Here is a 20,258-nt window from a genome sequence, read left to right as displayed (position 1 = left end):
CATAACATCCATCCAGTAACAGTTTTGTATTCCTCCTCCCTTCCTTACCTTAAGTCACTTAGGACAGAGCAGGAGGCCAGGGAACCTTGAAAAACCCAGGATGGGAGGAGGCTATAGTCTAACCCCAAGGGAAACCACAGACAAAAGGAAGTCAGAAGGTGAGCATTGGAGGGAAAGTCACTTAATAAACTTGATTAAATGTCTTCTGAGTCAGACACTGTGTTAAACCCTGGAAATAAACATATGAGAAAAAGATAGTTTCTGATCTCAAGGAGTTTACAATCCTTTGGGAGAAGACAATACCCAAAAGGAAGCTGAAAAAGCAGTCTGGGGTGGGCAGGAGGAGAGGGATGTTAGTGGCAAGAGGCATGATGGACAGATACCATTCCAAATAGTTGCAGCCTGTTGGAAATAAAGAGATAACTGGTATAAAGATGATTAGGGAAAAAAGGAAGAGAACCTATATGTTCTAAAAGATGGATAGCTGCTCTCTTTGTGGTGGCACAGAACAGAACATTGTGGGGATGCTGGTCAAGGTGAGAATGGTTGAATAAGCTGTGGTATATGATTGGTGATGGAATATTACTGTGCTATAAGAAATAGTGAGCTTGATGATCTTAGAAAAACATAGACCTGCATGAAATAATGAAGAGAGAAATGAGCAAAACCTAGGGAACATGGTATACAGCAAAAGCAATACTGCTTTAAGAACTACTTTGAGTGACTAATTATAAGTCATTTAATTGCAAAGGACCCATGAAGGGAGATAATATCTGAATCCAGAGAAAGAACTGATAAATAGAAGTATGTGTAGAATGATCATATATATATATATATATATATATGTGTGTGTGTATGTGTTTATCCTTTATATATGTTATATATAAGTTATATAAATGTTTACACAATATATACCATATTATATGTTATATACATGTGTGTTATATATGCATACACATATACATGTATATGCATTATATAAATTTTGTGTGTATATATATTTATATATAGATATATTCATGTGTATATGTATATATAACACATATACACACAAACACACATATACACACACATATTTGTGTCTAATGGTAGCCATCTCTAGGGTGGGGGGAGGAAAGGAAAAAAGAAAATTTCCATAACTGCAGCTGCAATTGCTAGCATCCTTCTTGACCCTGGAACTGTAACCAGGTCCTCTACTTTTCTGCAGCCATAAGTTCTAGTGATTCTTTCTGCCTTTGAACTGATAGCAGGGTCCCTACTCCCTATTAAATGACCACAATCACTATTTTCCATCCTATATCTGTGTTCACAGAACAATGCCCCTCTGGCAAGTCCTAGTGTTCCTCTTCAACCCATAACTGTGATGCTAAACTCTACATGGGCACTACATCAAGGTTCTACAACTAGTGCCACCAAAAAGTTCCCTGTAACATCTTTATGGCCAGTTCTTTGGCTCAGTCTTTGGGATGAGACCTCTTGATGCTGCAATTTCCACTTTTGCTGACACCTTTAAAACCTGCTGCTGTTGTTACCCCTATGAAGACTCAGAGTAGACTCCCATTCCAGTATCATAGACTTCTATAGCTGATCTGCTAAGTTCTACTGGGCTGAACAACTGTTTCACTCAGATCTTTTGTTGGCTCTCCCACTCCAGAATTTAATTTGAAGCATTATTTTAAAGGTGTTTGGAGGGAAATATTGAAAGAGTTCATCTGGGTTGCTGCTTTTTCCCTACAATCTTGGCTCCCAACTCAAGAGAGTTTTATGCCTAACATATTGAGAATGTTATGGTCATCTATATGATTTTCAAATTAAATAGGGTTGCCTCACTCTGTATTCACATTTTTAAAAAGACTGTGGAAAATGTGTCCTCTCTGGGTATGAAAGTTGGCAATTGAATTGGGTGTCAACTGTAGGTAGACTGAATTTGTTCAGGAAAGGATAAATGTCAACAATCATTATTTAAAGGATCATTGAGAAAAGTCCATAATCTTTGAGGAATTACATCTCAACACCAGGAAATAGATGTGTGCTGGCAAATGATTATTCATGAAATTCTTACTGAAATCTGCTCACGGACTGACTTAAATGAAAAAAAAATAAGTTCTGTTGCCTGAATGAGAATTATTTTATAATAAAAGGAAAAATGGACAGTTCTGACCCTGTCTTTGTCAATGATCCCTAAAGTAGAAAAGGGGTATATTATATTCTAAAGCAATGTAAAACATATACAAATTATGATGTTTAAGCTTTGTTAGTATTAGTTTATTCATTCAACAAGAATTTCCTAAAACCTTATATTCTGGACACCATGTCTGACCCTGAAGAGACATAAAATAAAAATAATTCCTTTTTAATAGCACCTTACTTTCTCAGGAAATATGCCACAGTAGATGGAAAATTCAATACAATATTTTCTCATATCCTCAAATGTATGCCAGATTTTGACAAAGTTATTATTTGCTGTCATGATTTAGCTCTCAAACTCATTGGGTTCTTCTCTATCATTTTCTTTTTTTTTCTTCTTTTCTTTTAGGGCAATGAGGGTTAAGTGACCTGCCCAGGGTCACACAGCTAGTAACTATCAAGTAGCTGAGGCTGGATTTGAACTCAGGTCCTCCTGAATCCAGGGCCACTGCTTCATCCACTGCACCACCTAGCTGCCCCCTTCTCTACCTTTTTCCATAAATTCACCTACTTCCTTTTGTTGTTCTCACATACCAAGGATATACATGATGTGTATTGTTTATTAGTTATTCCTCACTCTTATCATGTGACCATACAATTTGGTTCCAATCATTTTGCTCTCACAGGAACATTAAAGGTCATTTAGTTTGAGCCCATGATTCCCCAGAGGGGGGGGAAAGAAGCTCTCAGGGACCTAAGTGGTTTGTTTAACATAAAACACATAAATTAAGTGGAATTCTCTTGATGCATTCACTTTTGTGTACTGTTTGACAATGTAAAAATAAAAAAGTACAAAGTAATTTCAAAGCAAAATAATTTAATTGGTGGGATGTTGCAGGGTGATTACAAATAATTCAAGTTATTAAGAAACATATACTACGTAATTTAGATTTGAGGGGATTAGAGAAATATTCAAAGTCAGGAAAAATTATGCTTTTCTTTTTCCATTAAAGAGTAAGTTATTGCTACTTTAAAATACATAATTTAATACCAAACTAGGAACTTCAAAAAATGGATCTTATGGCCACATTTTTAAAACAGACATTTTTTTTCCATTTCAAGTTTTGATTGCTTCATGACCAGGAGCATTATTCCAAGAAGAATATAGGTATGGATGATTTTATATTTTCTCCCATTTGTTTGATGAAGAATTATATTTTTTCAAGCAATTTGAATTAATGGTTGACAGCACATTCTAATGAAATACAGCAGCAAACATCTTCTGATGAATACACTATATTGTTCTCTTCAGTACACTTATATTTGGGGGAGAAATTCACTCGCTAAAACTAATTTGTGTTTGTTCATTTGGCTTGAACCTCTGGCTCTAATTTATTGAAAGAAACAAGAAGCCTATAACAATTTATTTTAGCACAAAGTGTTCAATCTCTAAGAATGAGCTTCATGAAATTTAATTTTCTGAGACAGAGAGACAGTCTAAGATGAGGGGAACAAAAAAATGATCATTTACAAACAGGAAGAAAATGACATGAATGTGCCTACACAAGGGGTATAGATCACAAACCATAATCCAGAGTCCGTCTTCATGTGGCCTGTTTCTGGTGCTATTCTTCACATACTGATTTTAGAATTTATCTTGGGGTCGCAACTATCATTTCTATAAAGAATATGTGGTGTCTCAACACCAAATCAATCAGTATTTATTTGGTACCAACTATATACAAGACACTGGAAAGAAACATGTGCATGTAAAATATTAACACAGTGTGAAATGATGAGAGAATACATTCAGACTAGTGGGAATAGCCAGATTATAAATCCATGATATACTGTGTAACCTCCAGGAAAGGTCTGTGATCGCTCATTATGTTGTGGAGGTAAATTAGGATTCTATAAGGTTATGCCTATATAGAATGCAAGGTGGAGCAAGGTCAATTTATAATTATTTTCCCAGTTTTCTTCTTTCTTTCCATCTCTGTTGCTTAACATAGCTCCTTACACATAATATTTCATGGTCTCTATCATGCAGGGCTGAAATGAGGAATCAGAAGATTCCTCATCTTTACCTCTTGGAATATCTAGATCCATTCAAAGGTCAAGTCAAATTCTCTTTCCTATATAAAGTCTTTCCTGACCCCTTCACCTCAACCAAATTGCTTGTACTTCACCCCCTAAAAAATACTTTGTATTTAATTGTTTGTGTCTTTGAATATGGAAAACACTGGAGTGCCTGCCATATAGTGGGTGCTTATCAAGTCCAACTGAATTGAATTCTAGATGGGACTTTTGTTAACACAGTGTCTGGCACACAGTAAGTGCTTAATAAATGTTTATCAACTATTACAGTTCAGATGTGTGTATGGGTGTGTATGAATCAGACTACTGAAGCCTCTTCCAACTGTTCAGAATTATGTGATTCTGTGAATTGAATTTTGTAGGACGCAGGTTCACCAAAGTAAATTTCTTTCTAGAAGTTTTACAGAGTAACTCTTCTCTGTCTTCAGGGCTAGGGAGAGAAATACTTTAGAAAGAAAGTCACATATGGGAGCCACCAGCTCTTTAGGAATCCTAAAGAGAATGAAAACTTGCATATCTTCTCTAGAAGACTGAAATGAGAAAAAGAATCTCTCTTCTCACAAAATCTTGGCCACTTCACTATTCATGTAGGCACAGATCATTGAGTGATCCAGCACTAAGGAGTTTTATACTTGCCTAGGTTTATTAAGCCCTATCTTGTTGCCATTATTACTCATCCTTCATTTTCAAAGACGATCAATGGCATTACATGGGTGATGTTTAGATGAGCATAAACTAGAAATGAGTGAGACAGAGATGTGAAAAGTCATCAGTCTCACTCTTTCTTCCAGTCATAGAAGTCCAGTGACAAGACAAAGATCAAGATGACTGGTGGTGGCACAAGATGCAGTGGGTGACATTGGACTTTCTAAATGAAGGCTTCTCTCAGGGTTTTTAAGGCCATTCCTATTCAACGACTGAGGACTGGCTAAGAGTTGAGACAAAGAATGGCTCAGTTAATCATCACAAAGATATCAGTCTGGGAATAGAAGAGCTTCAGAGTTTCTGGCTAGAACTGTACACATTCATAAAGCAATAGCTTTAGAGTGAATCCCACTCTGCTACAGGGCATGGATTGGCTTTGAGCCTTTGCCATGCCACGATTCTTGTAGCATTTTCATTGTACCCTTCAATTTACACTCCTTAAGGCAAATATGGATTAGAATTTTATTTATTTATTTTTTTAGTAATGACCAGTTTATTTAAAGTTTTAGTTGCAAATTGTATTCCTCCTTGCCTCCTTCCCTGTCCTCTCCCTGAGAGGGTAAGCAATCTCATGTGTATTATACATGTGCAATTATGTAAAACATTACAACATCAGTCATTTTGTATAAGAAAACTTGAATAAACAAAAAAATATTAAAGAAAGTGAAAAATGTCATGCTTCAATCTGTGTTCAATCAATATCAATTCTTTCTTTGGAGATAGATAGTATACTTCATCAGTATTCTTTTGCTGTTGTCTTGGATCACTGTATTGCTCAGAATAGTTAAGTCATTGTAACGATTGGAATGATGCCACCTGCTGGAGACTTACTGTAGAAGAGTTCCACCCATAAAGAGAAGGTCTTTGAGGGCAAGACCAGGAGTCTTTTCTTTGGGCGTCAGGAAGTGATGTTGGCTAGTGAGAGGAAGAAGGAAGGGACTAGCACTCTGTCAAGCTTTTTTCCTGAGGACCCCAGCAGAGAAGGGAGTTAGAAATGCGCTCTCCCTTTAATAGATAGGAATCTAGGCCTTTCTCTCTCTCTTTATCAAATTCTTATTCTCCTTAATAAATGCTTAAAAGTGTAACTCTTGCTAAAGCTTATAATTTATTGGTGACCCCTCATTAGATATTTTAGACTAGCTAGAATTTTAGCCCTTAACATCATTCACAATACTGCTATAACTGTGCACAATGTTCTCTTATTTCTGCTCACTTCACTATACATCAGTTCATACAAGTCTTTTCAGGCCTTTCTGAAATGATCCTGCTTGTCATTTCTTATAGCACAATAATATTCCATCACCGTCATATACCGCAGCTTATTTATCCATTACCCAATTGATGGACATGCCTTTGATTTCCAATTCTTAGCAACTACAGAAAGAACTTCTCTAAATATTTTTGTACAAATAGGATTTTTTTCTTTTTGGGGATGTTTTTGGGATATAAATCTAACAACGAATGTTATTGAGGATAATTATTTGAGATGGATTCCAACAATGACTTGAAAGAAAGGAACTGAAAGTTTTTACCTTCTTTTTTGTCCTTCATAGTTCTGATAATGGAATCCACAGGGGATTAAACAACAGAAGGTGTTGTTTTAGCACCTTCTTTCAGGAGACACATTTCAGCAGTTGCTTTGGATTCTTAAATGGCTGACATTCCAAATAACTACTGGGATTATTTGCCTATAGATTTCCTATAATAGACCTATATTCTAAGCTTTTTCATCATCAATGTAAAGCTAATGTTGACCCAACTTTTCTTTGTATATTTGTGTGTGAATAAGATATTTGCCTCCTATTGACAGACCTGGACTATATGACTCATTTTCCAATGGCCATTAATATTAGTAGCAATTTAAAAACCAATACTTTATGTGTTTTGCAAAAATCATATCATGACTACCATTGAAGGGCCCAATATATGAAGGGCCCATTTTGGGTCCAAAAGCATTATTTCACATTTTTTTACAATTTTCATAAATACCAAATGTTTGTCATGATATATGAATAATGGATGTTCAAGTGCTGGCTCTGAATAAAAACTACCAAATCTTGCATTTCTTTTGCTAAATTGCATGGCAGTATTACTGACATTTTAGATGACTGTGCCATGGAATGAATATGCAGTCACCTTGACCTGCCATCAAATTTAAGTAGATTCTTTCATAAACCCAAATGCAAGCCCCCAAAGCCCAAATGAATCATTATCTGCTGTGTCATCATACACAAGGAATAACAACTGAATGTGAAATCATTAAAAAAAAAAAACTCAAAACCTCACCATTCATCAGCCCTTTCTGATTGCCTCTCTATCAAATGGGGAAAAAAAAAAAAAAAACTTTGGGGAAAATATATACGTGATACATCTCAAGTCATTTCCCTTAAGGCATGTACCCCCATCATGGTATGTATGGAAGAGCAAAACATAAGATGCATTTAGAGTACTCATTGATACCTTTGATCCTGGACAGTACCAACATATCGACTCTTCTATTTGTCATTTAAAAGCCCCTCATGATCAATTTCCTATATATATATTTTTTTCTTTCTTGCACATTATCATCTGTTTTTCATATGTATTCTATGTTCTAGACAAATGCATCTACTTGAGATTTCCCTAACTCAACCTTCAATCTCCCACTTCTGTGCATTTGAAAATCTATTACCCAAAGCAGAAAGTCCTTGGCTCTCTATCAGCAACCTTTACTTCCTTCAGTGTTTAGTTCTTAAGCAACATCCTATTGAATGTCTTTTTTGAGTCTCCTATTTATCTTTCTCTTTTTAATTATCTTGTGAATACTTCTGTTTCTAAATATTGTACATACCACTGTAAACTCCTTATGACAATATAAAGTAAATTAGGGAGGTAGAGAGGGCTAATGCACTTTAATGATGAGGAAGGGTTGTATGTGGGAGAAGTCCGAGTATGAAGGGAGTTAGGGATTCCAAGAGGCAGAGGGGAGGATGGGAAATATACACAAATATTTTAAGATTATTAGTGGTACTTCTACACAATACTGTTGTTTCTCATGTTAAGAAGGTGACCCTGAGTTCCAAGCTGGAAAGGTATAACCTGATACAACTACTGTTCTTTGGACCAATGTAAGTAAGTTCAGAGAGAGTTGTCAATTACCTCTATCAATTCTTTATCTGTATCATAGGCACTAGCCATAACTTTACCCTAATGTTCTGCCTTGAGCCCTCTTCTCTTCCCATCAGCTTCCCTAGATTCAATTATTATCTCTATGCATATGATCAGGCATCTACAAGGTACAGGGGATAGAGTATTGGGCCTGACATCAGGAAGTCTCATCTTCATGAGTACATATCTGGTCTCAGACAGTTTTTTTAGTTGTGTCAACCTAGGAAAGTAATTTAACCCTACCTGCCTCAGTGTCCTCATCTGGAAAATGAGTTGGAGAAGGAAATTGCTAGTCACTTCAATATCTTTGCCAAGAAAATCTCAAATAGAGGCATGGAAAATTAGCTATGTCTGAACAGCAACAAGTAAAATTAAAAGATTGGAACAGATAACTACTGAACTCTCTGATAGATAGAAATCTTTAATCTTCTGGAACTCCTGACACAAGTTTTGATTCCCCTGTCCCTTATAATATGACTTCTCTTGTTCTTTGTGGATGATTTCCTCTATTTTATGGAGAAAGATATAATTTTCCCTTATAATCTAGAACATAAAGAAGACCTTTCACAATTTTTGTCAGATTGACAGTTCAAAGTACATTTAACTTGCACAGTGGCTGAATGAATTTGGAAAGAAAACAAGCATAGCACAGATGGTTCAATTTGATGCTGTGCTTAACTTACTTTATATGACTCCCGTATACCAAGCATATCTACTATGTCCATGGCTACAACTGAAAATTTTCCCGTTAACACTACCTTGAAATTTGCTTTTTTGGTACATTTGCTTTTTATAATTGTATACATAATATAATAATTTTACATTACATAATTTTTCATATGCTATATAACTCAATACATTAAATATGCTATAATAATTATATTTAAGACAATCGTATATATAACATAATAATATAATATATGATAAATTAAATTTAAAGATACTATAATAAATGTATAATTACATATACATACATATATAAATAAATTCTAAAATTCTACTCAATACATTGTGAAAGAGTGGATATGATGTCTTTTAAGTGATATAATTATCTAGTTTATAGTTCTTCTCCTGGTAGTAACTACAGAAGTGACCTTGGAGAAATGATACAATGTTTTTAATATTCATGAGCTATAAAATAGTAGTCCTTGTTGATTCCAACCTTATAGGTGAAAGAAATCTCAAAATGCAAAAGACACAAATGTATTATATTGCTATTAAAACTGTAATCCCAATCTCAATTTACTATATTGACATTTTTAAAAGAATGATAATTGTCAAAGTCATATCCTTTCTCTATCATACATTTATATATAGAAATAGAGCAAAAAGGTTTCACATAAAATATTAAGTTTAGTTTTTAATAAACACATTATATTAAGGCATTCCTTTTCTTTGTATTTTAAAGTGAGGGCATTTAACTTCTTGTGGTTTGAGCTGTTTGCTTATCATCTATTAGGAGGGGGAAAATATTCCATCTTCTAAAAAGGATTAGGATGTTTGGCGTTATGGATCAGATAATCTCTTTTTTCCTGGAAGAATATGGACAACATAGAGTCACCTCTCCCCAAATGTTTAGGGGCATAAAGTTTATCTAATAAATATTTATGTTATGACATGCAGGACATCAGACTTCAAGAGATTTTGCTACGAATTGATTGTTTTTCTTTCTAAGTTGGCATCAAACATCTTCCTTAATGTGGGGTCTACTCTTCACATTTTCTGTACCAGAGGCTTAGAACAGAAATTTGCTTAAGGCAATACACCTGCATTTTCACTGAACAGTCTCATAAATTTTAAGAACTATGACATGGATCTCATTTTGCTTTGGTAAACAGCATCGAGCCAGTTTTGTCAACTTATACTTGGTACACAATTCTCAAAGCAACTTCAATTATCAGGAGCTAAACTAACAAAGTAAATATATCTACTTCTGCAGGAAGTCAAAGATAATAATATAATATCTTTTAAGTGTTCTTTTGAGTTCTTGGGAAGGCACACTACGTAATTTAATGCTCAAAACAAATATAGTCTGAGAGGATTTCATGGCTATGATAATAACTTTTTAAGATAAATTTAACTCCCTAATTACATTATGTGTTACACTACTGACATCCTTAAGGGGATGCTCTTAGAAAATAAGTTGCTTGTCTGTAATTTTAATAAATAGACCTGACATTGTGTCAATCTATTGTCAAAATCCAAGGTATCTCCCTAAAGACTACAGATAAAATGTAGAAAGGCAAATGGAGTGGATTTTCCTTTGAAATGAACAGTTACCTTTTTCCTTCCTTCCTTTCTCCCTCCCTCCTTTCTTTCTTTCCTCTTTCCTCCATCCCTCCCTCCCTCCTTCCCTGCCTTCGTTCCCTTCATCCTTCCTTCCCTTCTTCCTTCCTTCCTCCTTTTTATTGATATAATTTGCCTCCACAATTAGTAAATGCATTCAGATCCCAATGATTTAGTATTAGAAGAGAAAACTTTGAGAGGAAAAGTGAAAATTTCCATCAAAAGTGAAACAGCTTCTGCCTTAGTGTAAGAGTTTGGAACAAATGTGATTTTCAAGTTCTTGTACCTTAATTAGTCAATGATTATACTAATCCTATTTTTTATATTATAAAGACTTTTTTATCACATTAAGATATATTACCATTTTAAATTTATTTTGAGAACATTCATGTTTTATTACCAAAATGGCTATTATTAATACTGAATAAAAGGAATGATATTAGGTGTTGACTCCTGAATTAAAAAACAATCACAAGAAAAATGCTCCTACAATGTTATATTTTATCAAAATATCATTAGTATTATTAGGAAGTTTACTATTCTGCTTGTTAGAGTGTATGTTTCCTCATTCTACACCACAGAAATGTTTTAAAATGTGTTTTTCAGGCTTGCTAACTTAATCAGTGAAATCAATTTTAAGATATTGAAAAGAGTTGGATTTTCTCCTGTAGTAAAAAGTGATAGGAATACAGATTTTCAAATAACTTGGAAGTTAATATAGATGGAAAGACCTAGCTATGGGATTTAAAGGACCTGCAAAATGTATTTAATTGTAACCACCTTAATTAATAAAGGGAAAATAGCATAAGAATAAATGTATGATTACTGCAGAGAATATATTGGACATGAATTTTTTAAAAAGTCAAAAATTTACAAGTGAAATCCATGAAGTGTTTAAAGTCTATTTCTACAAGACCTGTGCTACAAAAGTGTTCTTAAAAATTGCAAAAGTAACCACTCCATCACTTTTTAATGAAATAAATATGATTAGAATTCCAAAACCAGGGAAAATAATGCAGAGAAAGAGAAGCATAAAACACTACAAATAATGACAATTAATGCAAAAATATAAAAGTAAATACTAGCAAATATATTATGGCAAAACATAAAATTATTCACTAAAAACAATAAAAACTATATGAGATGCAAGGATGGCTCAACTTTGAGGAAATCACTGGCATATTATCATATACTTAATTATGTTGATAGATGGAGAACAGACCTTTAAAACTATCACATTTAATTGTACTTTAAAAAGGTCATTTTAATGTGATATATATTATTTTATAAACACTAAAGGTAGCATATTATTTTCAGAGAAACCAGATGCTTTCTCAATAAATAAAGAGGTAAAGTAAGGATTCTTCTTATTATTTGACATATTTCTAGAAATACTAATAGAGTAAAAAGAAAATTAAATAAACATTTGAAAAGATGAAAAATATACCTTGCTTTCCTGAATGTGGATCATTTAAATTGTATATAATACCACCTCCAAGTGAAAGAAAGCATTTTTGTTGGTTTGTTTGATTTTGTTTGGTTTGGTTTGATGTACCAACTTTAGTTAAAATATATGGTTACCTTAGGAGGATCAATGGAAAGTGCTCTGCAATTGGAGTTAGAGATTTTGCCCATTTTAGCTACTTCCTGTTTATATGACCTTGCTACTTTTATTTTCCCTTTTGTTACATTATCCATTTCTATTATCTATCCTAAGGATGCATACATGTGAACAAGTTCTACAGTTTGTATTTTCAAATGAAGATTATAATACAACCATTGTATATTATCAATCTATTTTGACTCTCATGTGTGGATAATAAGGGCAATTCTTATGAGTGGCTACAACTCTCTTCTTTTAGGGTTTATAATGCTCTTTGGTTTGAGGCAACAAGTATTATAACTTCAGGAAAAAACATTTTAAATTGTACTCTAATTGTACTTCCATAAAAATGGAACTCTTTGGATAGGCATACATTTGCCTAAATTATTCTTTGCCTATTATTAAAGAATAGGGAATCATTGATCAAGTTTATATCTGATGCGACATATTCCAAAGTAACTTGAAAGATTTTGATACATGAGTTAATAATAATTTGTTGAAATAGAGCCTTTAAATCACATTTCATTGTACTGGAAGCTTTTTTTTTTAATAATTAGCAAACAAAAAGCAGACGGTTATTTTTATCCCCTATATCTTTCGGTGAATTATTTGATGTAAAAGATGTGATCCACTATGCAAGACAACTTTTGAATGCCTTCCTGTTAGCCCTTAATACTCTCATTATAGATATCTACATTAAATGAAGATGATTCTCATTTTTTTTAATGGGAAAATCTCCATGAAAAAATGACAATTTTTCTTAGTTACCTTCCCTCAATTCTAATTAAAGTGCAAGTTATTTTGCCCATGCCTCTGTTATCTTTTCTTCCATCACATATTTTCAGTCAATCATTCAATGTCCTCATTATTGCATAACCTCCAGCAATTAATTCTTCTATTTATACTTTATTCAATCTGACTCATTTTCCATCTTTTCCCCCTTAAATACATTTTACCTCCAATATATATATATATATATATATATATATATATATATAATAGTGTAAGACAGTAAAATTCAAGTAAAATGGCTCCATTATCCTTGATAATGAAAGAGGGTTTTTCTTTTGTTTCTTTTTGATTTGTTTTTGTTTGCTTACTTTCTTGGCTTTTGTTTTGTAAAAGCTGGTGCAAATTGTTTCCATTTTTTCTCCCTACTTATTGTTCTTTCATGGGAGGCAGCTAGGTCTCTCAGTGGATAGAGTACTGGGCCTGGAGTGGAGAAGACTCCTCTTCTTGAGTTCAAATCTGGCCTCACACAGTTACTAGCTATGTGACCCTGGGCAAGTTCTTTAGTCTTATTTGCCTCAGTTTTCTCATTTGTAAAATGAGCAGGAGAAGAAAATGTCAAACCATGCCTATATCTTTGCCACAAAAACCCCAAATGAGGTCATAGAGAATCAGAGATGACTAATTCAACAATTGTCCTTTCATGTTTATCTGTAAATATACTTGGAGTGACTTTAATAGTAGAATATCTTGCCAAGCTTTTTTTTTTTTAATTTCTTTTGCCCTCCCTTATCTCTCTCTCCTTTCTGTGCTAAAACAGAGAGGCAGAGTAGAATAGTGGATGGAGTATTTGACTTATCATCAGGATAACTAAGTCTGTATCCTTCTGAATCCAGAAATATACTAGTAATATGAATTTGGTTAAGTCCCTTAAGTTCTCTGGACTTAACGTGTGTGTGTGTGTGTGTGTGTGTGTGTGTGTGTGTGTAAAGAGGGATTTTGAGAAGATCAATCAAGTAGCATTACTCTACCTAAAGCAAATGGCAAAATGCTATAGAGGTGGTAACTTAAATGGGAATTCATTTATTGAATTCCATCAATAAAGGTATTACAACTAAGTGTGCAAAGTGCTTTAGCAAATTAGATGTCCATGATGAGCAATCAGGTAAACTGGAGTGACACTGGAAAGGAACAGTGTTCTGATTAACTCGGGAAATGAGGGTCATAACCTAGAAGCCATCAGCATCAGCATCATTATCATTATCACAGCAGCATTTACATAGCACTTTAAGCTTTGCAAAGCTCTTTACAAATATTGCTTTATTTTATTCTCACAATAATCTCTTAGGTAGAGATTACGATTATCTCCATTTTACACAGGGAGAAATTAAGATGAGAAAAGTTAAGAGACTTGTATGTGGTCACACAACTACCAAGTATCTGAGGCTAGGTTTGAATTCAGGTCTTCATAATATCAAGTCCTTTATCTACTTCACCATTTAGCTCTAATAACTATAAAATATTCCTAAATGTTATCTATAAAAAGCTGCCAGTGATCACTTAAAAATATATACTGTTCAAGTTGAAAAGATAGGCTTTCATAAGAAGAAATGGTAGGATGGACCCATTGTGTACTCAAAGCCTCATACAGACTTGGACCAGTTCCACACCCCCCACCCCTGCCCCATCCTGTCTCCTGACCTGAAGAGCCTGGGCTTTATTTCTGGAGGGGTTTTGTTTCTGTCATGTGTGTGTGTTGGTTTGCTTAATTGTCTGGAAGCTATTTTGAGCAAGATGAATTGTCCCAGTTCCAAAAATCAAGAATATAAGGTAACCAACTTACGAGTGCAGACTCAGAACCTGCCATATTAGAAATACTAGCCTCCATTTCAGCAATGACATCCTAAGCCACTATGTATCCTCCATCGCCATCTGACATAATCATTAGCTATTGGTAGCCAATTAAAGCCATTTTCTTGCCTGGTATCCAAGACACTGATGGTGGGAAACCAAGAGAAGAAGAAAATTGGCTTCCTGGGGAAGTCAGAAATATTGTAGGACAGACATCTAAAGACCCAATGGCTTTTTCTTGGGAGTAAAGTGAAATATATTATTTCTGCACAAACTCATTTAAGATATTGGAATTACTTTGTTCCATTATGGCCCCTGAAGAAAAAACCGTTGGAGGGATGGTGAATAGAGTGTTCCTCCTGGATTGTTGCCTGGGTCTCTCCCATACCTTTTTTTTTTTTTTTTCTTACTCAAATTGGACCTTGTGGGATTCCACAGGCATAGACGATTTGGTATTTCTTATAGGTATCTTAGTCACACAAGGTAACAGCAGATGAATGTGATGCAAAAAGGCAGATTCACAACAGCACAAGGATCTATGCAGGGAAGTCAGATCATGCCTAAGGGCACATTCTTGAGTACACAATAAAGGGAAAGGTGGGTCAAGACTTTGAACAAATAAGAATTGGGAGTTTCCATTTTGCCACCTACCCTTTCTACACTTAAGTCCACTTTCCACAGACTCTGTATGTACTTATGAAAGAATGTGTCACAGAACTCTGAGATGGTAAAATGGAAAAAAAATACTAGCCCTGGAGTCAGGAAGACTTGAATTCACATCTGGCATCAGACCCTGGATGAATCATTTAAGCATGGTTTTCCTCAGTTTCCTCAACTATAAAATAAGGACAATAAGAGCTCCTATTTTGAAAGGTTGCTATGAAGATCAAATGAGTTAGTATTTGTGAAGTGTGTGGCACAGTGACTGGCACTTAGTAAATGCTACATAAATGTTTATTCTCTTCCCTCCCCCACCTTAGTAGACATTCATTTCTAAAATCTACTTAATGCATTGAAGGAAGCAATGTGGGTGCTCATGAGTGGGTGCTCATGAGTGGTTGTTTGGTCATTTCAGTTGTTTCTGACTGTTTGAGACCCCATTTTGGGTTTCTTGGCAAAGACATTAAAATAATTTGCCATTTTCTTCTCCATCTCATTTTTTTTTGTGGGGAGGGCAATGAGGGTTATTTTTTTGCAGGGCAATGGGGGTTAAGTGACTTGCCCAGGGTCACACAGCTAGTAAATGTCAAGTGTCTGAGGCTGGATTCGAACTCAGGTCCTCCTAAATCCAGGGCTGGTGCTTTATCCACTGTGTCACCTAGCTGCCCCTCCAGCTCATTTTACAGATGAGGAACTGAGGCAAACTGGGTTGAATGTCTTACTCAGGGTCACACAGCTAGCAAGTATGTGAGGGCAAATTTGAACTCAGGCAAATGAGTCTTCCCAGACTTCAAGCCTGACATTCTATCCATGACACCCCTTAGCATTATAATGGCATTCCCCAATCCTATCAATTCTACCCTTAGAGTCCAGAGGCAATGTAGTGTATTCATCTGTGAATGTAAATGTAAGAGTAAGAGTAGGTTGGGAAAATTGATTCAGAACATGGACTACATATAAAATGATAGGGTGGGGGTATTATATGTGAGGCATTATATGAGAGGATTAAATTATTTACTCAGGGTAACTGGGAAAGAATATGGTCTGATCACACGGTAGGGTCTAGGAATGCAAGGTAGAACAGTTCCCAGTTCTTAACCTCATGATGTCAGAAGAAAGTGCAGAAGGCACATTAGACATACTCTTTGGTGAACTTATGGAAGGTAATAGACAGCAATGACATTGGATGGACACAAAGAGATGCATTATGATCTTCATTAATAGAGAGAACTTTCAAAACAATGAGACACAAAAAATTCACTGCGCTACCTTTTAAATATTTAAATACCTGTTTAATTCACAAATTACTTTTTGATACAAATTTTAAAATATATATTTTCTCATAATCACCACTATAAACATATCTCATTAATTTTGTAATATGTTATTGTAGGAACCAAGGTTTCTATCATTTATTATTGACCCAAATCATTATTTGAACACATTAGTTTTCATTTAAGTAAACATAATATATTCATATTTTTATTATTTTTATTAACATCTTATTTAATTTCAAATTATATCCATTTCTCCTTCCTACCTCCATTCCCACTCCCTGAGGTGGGAAAAATAGTTTATACATATACAATTTGTAAAACATTTCCATATTAATTCTTTTTATGAGAAGATTCAAATGAAAGGGAAAAATAGCACACAGTCTGTGCTCAATCAATATCAATTCTTTCTCTGGAGGCAGATAGTATGATTTATCATTAGTCTTTTGGAATTATCTTGGATCACTGTATTGCTCAGAATAGCTAGGTCATTCACAGTTCTTCATCAAATAATATTCCTGTTACTGTGTGCAACATTCTACTAGTTATGTTCATTTCCGCATATATCAGTTCATATAAGTCTTTCCAGGTTTTTCTGAAATCCTTCATGTAATTTTTTATAGCACAACCATTACATTCATATTACATTATAATCATATACCACAGCTTATTTAGCCATTCCCTAAATGATGGGCATCCCTTTGATTTCTGATTCTTTGCCACCACAAAAAAGCATCTAACAAAATAAATATTTTTTTGTGGAAATAGGCCCTTTTCTCTTTTTAGATGTCTTTGTGATATAAAACTAGCAGTGGTATTGCTGGATTACAGGGGATGCACAGTTGTATAGCCCTTTGGGTATAGTTTCAAATTGACCTCCAGAAAGGTTGAATCACTTCAGAAATCCATCAACAATGTATTAGTGTCCCGGTTTTCCCATATTCTATCCAACATCTTCCTTTTTTATCATATTAGCCACTCTGATAGGTGTCAAGTGGTACCTTGGAGTTGTTTTACTTTGCAATTCTCTGATTAGTAGTGGCTTAGTGCTTTTCCCTCCCATATGACTATAGATAGCTTTTATTTCTTTGTCTGAAAACTTTGACTATCAATTGGGTTATAATATTTTGATTATTGATGATATTACTTTTTAATTTTAATGCTCTTTTTTGTTTTTACCTCACCTTCATTTATAATTAACTATTGTATACATTATTCCCCCCAAAACAAATATATGCATTTTGTAACTGAAAAATTAAAATATATATATATATATATATTGGATATAATAAAACTATCCAAATAACACATCAATAACTACTCATATATTTCCCCAGACTTAAAAAAGAAGAAAGAAAAATAATGAATTACATGTGAGAAATTGCAAAGCATTTTCAATTACCCCAAACATCTCCCTGAAACACATGGCCTTTTTTTTTTTTTTTTTTTTTAGTGAGGCAATTGGGGTTAAGTGACTTGCCAGGGTCACACAACTAGTAAGTGTTAAGTGTCTGAGGCCGGATTTGAACTCAGGTACTCCTGACTCCAGGGCTGGTGCTCTATCCACTGCACCACCTAGCTGCCCCTGGCCTTTTTTTTTTAAACAACATTCTTCCAGTGGTGTTCTTATAAGTCATTGAACAGTAGAGTCTCTAAAGAACTGAAATTAACCATTACCCAAAAAACAGCAACAAATTATGACTAATTATCTATGAAGACATGTTAGAAAGGATTCCATTAAAAGTAAAAGCAAAAAAGTGTGAGCAGAAAATAAGTAATAACTAATTGACAGCCCACTTCCCTTCTTTATTTTCATTACGTTAAGAAAATCGAGGGAGACCAAAAATAAATTGTTCCTGTTAATATTGGTCTATTAGTGATGTCTTCTGGAGATTTTCTAATATTACTTTATAAAACCATTTATAATGTTATTTGAAATAGATTCTCTTTGTTATTGTTGTTGTTCTTTTTTACTCTTTATCTCTTCCTAGAATATCTCCTCCTCTGCAATCTTCCATGTGAAACTTTCTTTTTTCTCACTTGATACTACTGTTGTTTTTCCATTACTTTCATACATTTCTTGATTTAACATTGGGAAGTAAAGAAAAGGACCTGAGCTTAGATGTAATCGCTTAGCAATCTAATCAGAAATCAAAACATAAATGGTAATAATAGTCCTGAAGTCATCCAATTTGCATACTCAGAGTAATTTGCATGTAAAATATGTTTTGTTAAATGTATATAATTTGCAGTGCTTTCCTACTTCTATGAGAAATAACCTAGTATAGGCTCCATCTGGAGGATGTTGATCATAGTAATACACATGCATATTAAGAAAAATGTTAAGGAGAAAAGTTTTAAAGACCTGTCAAAAGAAACATTTTTTTTTCAAAACCCTTTCCTCAGATGTTAGCATATAGAAAACTATTGTAATGATAGTGATGACATCATGAAAAATGAGGTTAATTGTGTTCTTTCATTGTATAGGATACATTAAAGCTTTTTCCCATAACATACTACTTGTGTGGTTTGTAGGTTATTCACTAAAAGGCATTTGTTAATTGTAAATGTGTGCAAGTCACTCTGCCAGGCATGAGGATAAAGGATATTGATGACATAAACACTAATCTTAAAGAGCTTATATTTTATTGGTGAAACACATGCATGACCACCTACCAGAACTTGTTCTATCCTATCTTAACTTTTGACAACTTTGGGTTGTGGCAGCTAGGTGGAGCAGTGTATAGAACACCAGCCTTGAATTCAGGAGGACCTGAGTTCAAATCTGGCCTCAGACACTTAAAGCTTACTATCTGTGCGACCCTGGGCAAGTCACTTAACCCTCATTGCCCTGCAAAAATAGCAACAAAGAAAAAGAGAATCTTGATTCAACTAAATGCCACAAGGAAGCATTCATGGAGAATATAAGTGAAATACTTTGCCTAATTAATTGATTCAAATTTATTAAAGAATAAGCCAATAGTTGAAATAGACTTTTTCAAAAAGCCTGTTGTCTATACCCATTAAAGGTACATTAGGTAGAATTTCCTGCCAATATTCTCATTTGAATAGTTATCATAGTATAAGTGAAAATTAAGTGTATAAACAACTGATTTACAGAATGGAACATCATGTCAACTAACAGCATTAGTCTTTTGTACGGTATAACCTTATGTTTCACCTTGATACAGATGGCAAGGTCTGGGTACCAGTTTCTCTTATAGCTAATGGGCCTATTAACCACATTAAATTAACAAATTCAGATGGTTTTAAAGTATTAGGGATGCCAATGATGTTACTTGGTATGAGTGAAAATATATTTCCAAATATTATCAGCAAAATAAAATGAATGCCTCCCAATTTCCAGGGCACCAACAATTTGATCAACAGATTACAACAATTCATGATATCCATGAACAAGTAATAAATCCTAACTAAGATACATTAATGATATGGGATGAATGCCTTTAAGGATCATTTTGTAAACTTCTTTAAATTATATTAGGAAGCATGTTTAAAATTAATACCATGCAACTGACAATCATTAAATCAGTGAAGATTTATGAGGTACCAGCTATGTGTATGTGCCAAGCAAAGAGCCAGATGCCAGACAAAGCAAAGAGGGAGCTACAAAATTTTGGTATGAAGAATAATGTTTTTATTCTTACATGTGTTCATGGACTCCCATCACTAATGGATGTTTCTTTCACTCAGCATCTAGACCTTGGTGAAAATCAGTGGAAAACATATAATTTACTCAAGTGAGTTTTTACTCAAGT

Source organism: Dromiciops gliroides, chromosome 3, assembly GCF_019393635.1.
Source record: "Dromiciops gliroides isolate mDroGli1 chromosome 3, mDroGli1.pri, whole genome shotgun sequence".
NCBI lineage: Eukaryota > Metazoa > Chordata > Mammalia > Microbiotheria > Microbiotheriidae > Dromiciops > Dromiciops gliroides.
This window is presented reverse-complemented; position numbering follows the sequence as displayed.